The following is a 9,586-nucleotide window of genomic DNA, read 5'->3' on the forward strand; positions in this document are numbered from 1 at the left end:
CTGCCCCTATAGCCCAGATTCCAGGATAGCCATTGAGACAACTTAATAAAATGCATGACTGTCCTGGCAAATCCGGGACAGTTGGAAAGTATGAAGTAATGCAAGATTTTCATGGCGCGCCCATGCACCTGGGGCCCCTGTGCATTAAGATGGCCCTGTGTATATATATATATATATATATATAGTCTAAGATCTTCTCTGTGCTATACAGTGTATGTGATCTAAAATAAGTGTGTATATATATATATAGATATACTGTATATATATACACACACACACACACTCTATATTGCCAGAAGTATTGGGACACCTGCCTTTACACGCACATGAACTTTAAAGGCATCCTAGTCTTAGTCTGTTCAATATTGAGTTGGCCCACCCTTTGCAGCTATAACAGCTTCAACTCTGTCCACAAGGTTTAGGAGTGTGTCTATGGGAATGTTAGACCATTCTTCCAGAAGTGCATATTTGAGGTCAGGCACTGATGTCGGATGAGAAGTCCTGGCTTGCAGTCTCTGCTCTAATTCATCCCAAAGGGTGTTCTATCGGGTTGAGGTAAGGGCTCTGTGCAGGCCAGTCAAGTTCCTCCACCCCACACTGGCTCATCCATGTCTTTATGGACCTTGCTTTGTGCACTGGTGCTCGGTCATGTAAGAACAGGAAGGGGCCATCCCCAAACTGTTCCCACAAAGTTGGGAGCATGAAATTGTCCAAAATGTCTTTGTATGCTGATGCCTTAAGAGTTCCCTTCACTGGAACTACAGGGCCAAACCCAACCCCTGAAAAACAACCCCACTCATAATCCCCCTCCACCAAACTTTACACCTGGCACAATGCAGTCAGGCAAGTACCGTTCTCCTGGCAACCGCAAACCCAGACAAGTCCATCGGATTGCCAGACAGAGAAGCGTGATTTGTCACTCTAGAGAAAACATCCCACTGCTCTAGAGTCCAGTGGCGGCGTGCTTTACACACACACACATATATATATATATATATATATATATATATATATATTCTGATATCTTTTGTGTTTTACACAGTATATGTGATCTAGTGAATTTACTGTATATAGTCTGAGAATCATCTGTGTGTTATACAGTATATGTGATCTAATAAATATATACATGGTCTGAGATCTTCTGTGTGTTACACAATATATGTGATCTAATATATATATATATATATATATATATATATATATATATATATGGTCTGAGATCTTCTGTGTTTTATACAGTATATGTGCTCTAATTAATATATTGTATACTGTATATAGTGTGAGATCTGTGTGTTATACAATATATGTGATCTAATATATATAATCAGAGACATTTTGTATTTTATATGGTATATGTGATCTAATGAATATACTGTATATAGTGTGAGATCTTCTGTTTGTTATACTGTGTATGTGATCTAATAAATATATGATCTTAGATCTTTTGTGTTTTATACAGTATATGTGATCTAATACATATATAATCTTGGATCTTTTGTGTTTTATACAGTATACGTGATCTAATGAATTTACTGTATATAGTCTGAGAATCTTCTGTGTGTTATACAGTGTATGTGATCTAATAAATATATACATGGTCTGAGATCTTCTGTGTGTTATACAATATATGTGATCTAATAAATATATATATATGGTCTGAGATCTCCTGTGTTTTATACAGTATATGTGCTCTAATGAATATATTGTATACTGTATATAGTGTGAGATCTGTGTGTTATACAATATATGTGATCTCAAATATATAATCAGAGACATTTTGTATTTTATATGGTATATGTGATCTAATGAATATACTGTATATAGTGTGAGATCTTCTGTTTGTTATACTGTGTATGTGATCTAATAAATATATGATCTTAGATCTTTTGTGTTTTATACAGTATATGTGATCTAATACATATATAATCTTGGATCTTTTGTGTTTTATATAGTACATAGTCCATATATATATATACACACACTGAGATCTTCTGTGTTCCCAAATCTCTCCTTGTCTATACTTTTTCACAGCGCTGAGTAGACAGAAGAGCTCATTCCAGTCTAGGCGGTCTCTGTACTGTACAGTCAGATCTGACGATGACCACACTGAACTCCTGTTTGCTGACGTGAGCAATAAAGTTTCATTGAAAAAAAAAGCCAATGAAAAGAAAAGTGCCACGACTCCAGAGAGTCAGCGGAGAGGCTGAGCCGGCTGAGAGCGGAGCGTGTGCCAGGAGGATCCCGAGCAGAGCGCACTGTCACAGCAAGCGTCCGATCCGTGTGCAGGTAAGTGACCATACCTACCCACCCAACTACCTACCGCACCCCTCTGCACACTGCAATACAGAGCCAGCCAGGCTGAGCCCTCTGATCGCTCCTAGCACAGCTGGAGGATTTCCTTCCCAGGGATCTCTATAAAGCAGCTGCTGCAAGTTTGGCGAAGTACTTCATTGGGCACCGAGGGAGGAGGACTACAAATCCCAGCAAGGGTTGTCAGGACTGGTAGTTGTAGATCAGAGGCAGATCTCCCATTGCTGTGCGGATGATCTGTATTGCTATAATCTTGTATAATCTTTATAATGGAGGAGACTTTCATCTGACCGTCTGTAGCGGATGTGATCGGGAATCATGAATGGACTGTGTATGGGGGTGTCAGTTGTCTCTACGTGTCAGTCCAGATGGATCCAGAAAAGTGCAATGTATGGATAGCTGAGATCGTACAATGTGTAGATATGTCTGTGTGATCAGATCGGTGATCGGGGTGTATAGGAGAGGAGATGCTGGAGGACGATTGCAGATCCCGGAGGGTGGCTGGGGCTGTGCAGGGGCTGCTGATGGAAAGTTTGATGGGAGCTGTGCTAGAGGCATACGTGTCCACATGTGATGAGAGCGACACGTCTGCTGATCCCATCTAGCGGTGTGCACGGATCGATCGGGGGATCTGCATCGTACACTCATTAGATCTGAATATTCCAACACATGGGACGATCGGGTGGTGGAGAGGGGAAGCAGCTTCAGCTTTTTCTTCTTTTCTGGGCTGACTTCTAGAAGCCGGGCTGCTGATCACTGCCCGATTTATAAAGGGGGTCAGTTACCCCAGACCACCCCCCATTCAAAGATATCATTCAAGAAAATTAATTTTTTGATTACATTGTGTTTTGGGAAGTGTTAGTTTGCCTGCAGACATCTGTAAAAGTGTGTACTTTGGTAGATTGGATCAGTTTTAAACAAATCTTGGCATTTTACCAGTCGCTGAAAGCCTAAGGAGGCCGCCAGAGGGGATCCTACACAATTACAAATCCTACAAATTTTATTTGGTTTGTCAAATTTGTCTCGACCATTGAAGTCAATGGGACTGCGCCGCAAACCAGATGCCAAAAAAGCGCATTCATGAGGTAGTGGCATCACCACCACTGCTCTGCCGCCCTCTTAAAAGTAGATCGCTTTTCAGAGGTGTAGTGGAGAGTGCCACCATGTGAACCTATAGTATCCACTCATAAACCCTCACTATGTGCCTGCTTTTTATACAGCTGCTGGGCTGGATCAGAATGTGATCTAAAATATAAGGTATATAAATACAGCGCTCAGCCAATCTACAAAAAATTCCAGCAAAGTGAGAAAATAAATAACTAAAATAATAAACAACTGTATATAAAGTGTTAATTATGTGCTCAATGCTGTATACAAAAATACCCTCCGTTTATACATAAAAACCACAATTATATATAAAAAATATCAGAACAATTTAAAAAAAAAAAAAAGAAAATTTGTAAAAGTCCCAAATAAAGTGCCTTATGCAAAATAAAAAAAGTGCCTTAGTGTCCCATGTGCTTTACAACCACTCTTGTATTCTTCACTTCATGTGAACCTAGTCGTAAGGTGTCTGTCCAACACAAATTATTCTTAAAAATATCCCCTCCTGCTACCTATCCTGCCTGCCCAACGCGTAAAAAGAAAAAAAAAAAATCAGTATACTTACCTTTAAGTCACATGATCCACAGCTCTGGCTCCCCTGTGTCAAAGAGTGGCAGCTGCAGGGGAGAAGAGGATGCACGAAATCCAGATGGGATATGTGAGCCTACAGATGACATCACCGCTCCCGAATACAGGGCAGCTGGAGCTGTGGGATCATGTGCATGGACCAGAATGGACTGAAAAATGTTAAAGGGGAAGTTCCGCTTTATGCCCTCCTTTTTGGTTTTTGGCACTTTTACGGCCAGTTCACACTATAGAAACGCAGTCCAGATGCGTTCTGGATATGTTTCTGCGTGCACGTTTTTGACGCATACCAGTACGTTTTTTATGCATTCCAGTTAATTTTTCACTTCTTTTCAAATAGGGACATGTGCATTGCAGTGCGTGTTTTTTTTTTATATTTATTTATTTATTTTTTATGCATTTTAGTGTGTTCCGATGCATTTTTGATGCATTTTACCACGTTCCAGTACAGTTCTGTGCAGAAAAAATGCAGCATGTTTGACTTTATTTTTTCTGCAACTGGCACTGCAAGCACTGATGTGAACTGTGACATTGACAGCCATATAACCTACCTTCTGTACATTTTGGATGCAGCAAAAAAGGAACTGAAATGTATGTAGTGTGAACTGGCCCTTAGGAAAGGGGTGGAGCGAGTACCTGATTTTGGCAGGTACCTGCTCCCACTACCGGCTAGATTGACACGGGGATCCTCTGTAAGTTCTCACCCCCCCCCCCCCCCCCTTCCCCCAACAGTCTGCCTGCAGAATACTACAGGAGGGGGTGGAGACAAGACCAGTTACCCTGCACAAGGAGAGAGCGCAGCAGTGACCAGTCCTTATTATGCTAGATTACTGCACAGATCTGGAAGAAATACACAAGGCACCCCAGGATTTATGGGGGTGTTTGGACAAGATTTGCTTATTCCAGCATTCAGCTTTAAGAATAGTTACTCTTAGCCAGGAATTAAACTTTAAATGGTAGGTTCCCCTTTTAATGGAAATGAAAAGGTGATACAAATAAAGAAAAGGTGAACTCATCCTTTAAAAAGGATTTTTACTACCTCCCTCATGTTGTGTTTTTTTTTTTTTTTTTTTTTTTTTTTTTTCTCTCCGTTTTATCTTTTTTTTTTTTTTTTTTTTTTTTTGTTGGTTTATCCACAAAAACATACTCGCAAACCCAGCAATGTTCTGTAGGGATCAGACACTCCACTGCCACTCACCAGGTCTCACACTTCTTTTCTGATGTCATTGGTGCCACTGCCCCCTGATGACATGCCATGACGCAGACACTGTGGACTACCCCAAAGCCTCCTGGGATGCATGATTTATGTATCCCATGGTGTAACCTGAAACATAGTAAGAGACCATAGCCCCCCCCCCCATCCTCAAACTGCCCCCCCCTTACAGAATCCAGGGGTTCCTCTCCAGGGGTGGACAAACAACTCATGGGGCCCCTTGGCAATAGGGTATCAGGGGGCCCCTGTGTCCTCACCCACACCCAAAAAAGCCTATGAAAAAGCCAATGAAAGGTACCAGGGGCATCTCATAAGGCCCCCTACCTATCCCGGGCCCTCGGGCAGTGCCCGAGTGCTCGAATGGTCAGTCCGCCCCTGTTCCTCTCTCTATGCTGGCCACTGTCCTATTTGAATCCTGTGCGACTGTCCATGGACACCGTCATCTATGGCCACGCCACCTGCTGTCAGAGATCTGTGAATGTAAAAGTCCCATCTGGCATTGCAACAGAGGGATCCATAGCTCTCACACTTGATATGATGAGATTGCGTGAATAAAACTCTGGAGTTTTAAATGGATCCATGGTGAACTAGTGACATATTTCCCCCCCGATAAAAACACCATGCAACATGGTGGCATTCCTGAACAACCCCCTCTCAAACCAACCTACCTAATTAGTGGGGTTCTTCTTCCTGCAGGATACTGTTTTTGTATTGGGGTTTTTTTTTTTACCACGGCTGTGCAGGATTTCACTCACTAAGCCCAGTTCCATCCAAGAGATCTGTGAATGAGATGACTACAAGTCCCATCTGTACCACGGCAGAGGGACTCGTGGATCTTAATTTTTTTTTTTGTTTTTTTGCATGTGAAACCTGTGAATTTTTTTGCACATTTTATATTTTTAATGCCAGTACCTCCTTCCATACAGAATGTTTCCCAGTGGCGGATGTTGTCCCCAAAGGACTTCTGTGCAAGAACAATTTTTGGCCCCCCTATTCAGCTGCTTCCTAAATTCAACATGCACTCACCGGCCACATTATTAGGTACACCTGTTCAATTGCTTGGTAACACAAATTGCTAATCAGCCAATCACATGGCAGCAACTCAGTGTATTTAGGCAAGGTGAAGACAACTTGCTGAAGTTCAAATTGAGCATCAGAATGGGGAAGAAATGGGACCATGAGGAAGGGGACCCCACATAACTCCATGCATAGGTCTAAATGGGCCCTTAAAGTGTTACTAAATCCACAAAAAGTAAAATCAGTCTGTATATGCAGTAAAGCATGCTTGTTATACTCACTTTGGAACCTAAGGAATGAATCCTCTGCATTTTGTAAAAACATCATCCCCCCTTCTTCCAATGCCCCCCTCTTATCTCCTGATAAGACATATCTTGTGAGTCACTCTGCACATGCTCAGTTTGGTTTGTATTGCTAGAGAGGGTTTTTTTTTCTTGGGAGAGTGCATGCATGTGATCCGCACAGGGCCAACCAGCACTGTCCAGATAGAGGTCAGGGGTCCTGCATCCTCCTAGAGCAAATGAAAACTCCTACATGCATTAACCAGTGCTCGGCTGGACACTGATAGAAGTCACAAGACTTTCTTGACTTTCAAGAGCATTCTGATGCTCAATTTGAACTTCTGTTTGGACACTGATAGAAGTTACAAGACTGCTATAACTGCTGATGATAAAAGGTATTTAGCAGTTTATATTTACTAAAATAATTGCACTTCCTGGGTTTAGTAACCCTTTAAGTAACTTTGAATGTGGAATGGTTGTTGGTTCCAGATGCGATGGTCTGAAATGGTCACCCTGGAGGTCATCACAGAGGACAAGGGGGCACTCTTTATGTCTGGAGGAAAAGAAATTTAATCTCCAAACACAGAAAGGTTTCTTCACAGTAAGAGCTGTGAAAATGTGGAATAAACTCCCTCAAGAGTTGGTTCTGGACCGCTCAGTGGATTGCTTTAAAAAGTCCTGGATTGTTTCTTAGATACACAGAATATAACTGGATACTAACATTTATAGGTAAAGTTGATCCAGGGAATATCCGATTGCCTCTCGGGGATCAGGAAGGAATTTTTTTCCCTGCAGGAGCAAATTGGATCATGCTTTGCTGGGGTTCTTTTGCCTTCCTCTGGATCAACTGTGGGTGTAGGATTATACTTCCTTTTTTTTTTTTTTTTTCTTTTTTCTATGGTTGAACTGGATGGACTTTTTTTCAGCCAGACTAACTATGTAACTATGAGTATTTAAAAAGTTGCTGATCTACTGGGATTTTCATGCACAACCATCTCTAGGGTTTACAGAGAATGGTCCGAAAAAGAGAAAATATCCAGTGAGCAGCAGTTGTGTGGACAAAAATGCCTTTTTGATGTCAGAGGAGAATGGGCAGACTGGTTGCTGTGACATTCATATGGTAGGGTCAGAATTTGGAGTGAACAACATGAAAGCATGGATCCATCCTGCCTTGTATCAATGGTTCAGGCTGGTGGTGTAATGGTTTGGGGGAAATTTTCTTGGCTTTAGCAAGGTGTACCTAATAATGTGGCCAGTGAATGTACATTGTAATTATTGTGTTGATAGAAGCAGATGAATAGTAACCTTTGTGATACCCTGAGCTCTGTCATGGTTCAACATTTGCAAGAGGGGGTCAGCTAATGGACAACCCTTTTATTTCCAGTTGATGCAATGTCAAGAGGAAATGGGAGAAGGATTCTATGTCTCGGTGATGGTGGTGCTCGCTGCCCAATACCACTTTAATTACAAGTCTGTAAAACACGGAGGTCTTAAAGAATGCCAATATTCCTCATTCCCAGTTAAAGGATAGAATTGGAAGCTGGAGAAATATGGGAAGTGGACAAAGCTGTTGCGAAATGTCTCCTGTCCGTAGAGGGATGAGTCAGTAACATGTTTGGAAAGCATTGAAATAGAGTAAGGAAATAAAGGAACTCGGCCAATCGCTATCAGTGTTTCATCACCGTGCATGTGGTTGGATGTGAAATTCAAATATATATCTGACTTAGAGCAATTACGTTCCCTTTAACTGTACGGCGATGTGAAAAATGCGTCCGTCTGCCATAAACGTTAGACAGCGTTTAATTCTGGCCACATACTACTATGTTTTCAGTAACGATGTGACCTATTCAGCATACACTACAAGGGCTGTAGGAATTTTCATGCTGCAAAATCACAAAGATCACTTATACCTATTGTTCTGCAACGGTGGTCTCCAAACTGCAACCCGGGGGCCAGATGCAGCCCTTAGCTTACTTTTATCTGCCCCTTCGGACACTATTTCATCGACTGATACCAAGAATGGTACATAATTCCTCCCACTGACCCCAACGACGGGGCACCACCCCCCCCCACTGACCCCAACGACGGGGCACCACCCCCCCCCACTGACCCCCAACGACGGGGCACCACCCCCCCCCCACTGACCCCCAACGACGGGGCACCACCCCCCCCCCACTGACCCCCAACGACGGGGCACCCCCCCCCCCACTGACCCCCAACGACGGGGCACCCCCCCCCCCACTGACCCCAACGACGGGGCACCACCCCCCCCCCCCCACTGACCCCAACGACGGGGCACCACCCCCCCCCCCCCCACTGACCCCAACGACGGGGCACCACCCCCCCCCCCCCCCACTGACCCCAACGACGGGGCACCATTCCCCCCCCCCCCCACTGACCCCAACGATGGGGCACCATTCCCCCCCCCCCCCACTGACCCCAACGACGGGGCACCATTCGCTCCCTTGTACCTGTCTATCTGCAGTCTTCTCTCAAATCCATTCAAATTGCTGAATTTATAAAGCTTGTCTGAAGGTTAAGAAAAAAGGGGGTGGGGAGCTAAAGTTACTCTACAGAGCTCAGTGAGGAGAGCTCTGAGAGCTGATTGGAGGAAAGAGACAGACCACCCTCCCCCTCCTTCCTCCGCACAACTCACAGGAACAGAGCTGAAGCTGGCGATCTGCTGGATCTCCCTTTCCTGTTATCATTTTTGTCTTGGTGTCAGGAAAACTTGTCAGAAGTTACTCAATGCTGATAGCAGATGAATGAAGCAGCAGACAGTAATGACACTTATTGTACCTAATTGAGGCAGGTACACACTATAGAGAGATATGCTTTGTTCATATTTTAAAACCACTTTTAAGTTTTTTTGTTTTTTTTCTTTGCCCCCCCCCCCCACCCCTGTAGTAAATGGGGGGGGGGGCCCTACTTCTACTTCCCCTCTCTACACCTTCCCAGCCTCTTTTTTCAGTGCTACTAGTTTTCTTTGATCAAATTGGCAGTCAATTTACTCATTTCCTGTGATTCCCAACTTGACGTCACATCCTCTAGAGTTGCGTCGTTGCGCAGCCTGGGC

General features: G+C 43.5%; 1 protein-coding gene across 4 annotated transcripts in view; it reads left to right on the forward strand.

Annotated features, from left to right (window-relative positions):
- The first annotated feature begins 2,164 nt into the window (after positions 1-2,164).
- RRBP1 (ribosome binding protein 1) overlaps positions 2,165-9,586 on the forward strand; it is a 116,054-nt gene continuing 108,632 nt past the window's right edge. For 3 of the 4 annotated variants that reach the window (XM_089686518.1, XM_089686521.1, XM_089686520.1), the window contains exon 1: positions 2,165-2,286. The gene's annotated coding sequence lies outside the window, so the exon portion shown is untranslated. The remainder of the gene's footprint in view (positions 2,287-9,586) is intronic. The other variant, XM_089686519.1, reaches the window with a different exon arrangement.

The sequence above is a fragment of the Staurois parvus genome, unplaced genomic scaffold (assembly GCF_062004578.1).
Source record: "Staurois parvus isolate SC_StPar_1 unplaced genomic scaffold, SC_StPar_1.0 ptg000401l, whole genome shotgun sequence".
Taxonomy (NCBI): Eukaryota; Metazoa; Chordata; class Amphibia; order Anura; family Ranidae; genus Staurois; species Staurois parvus.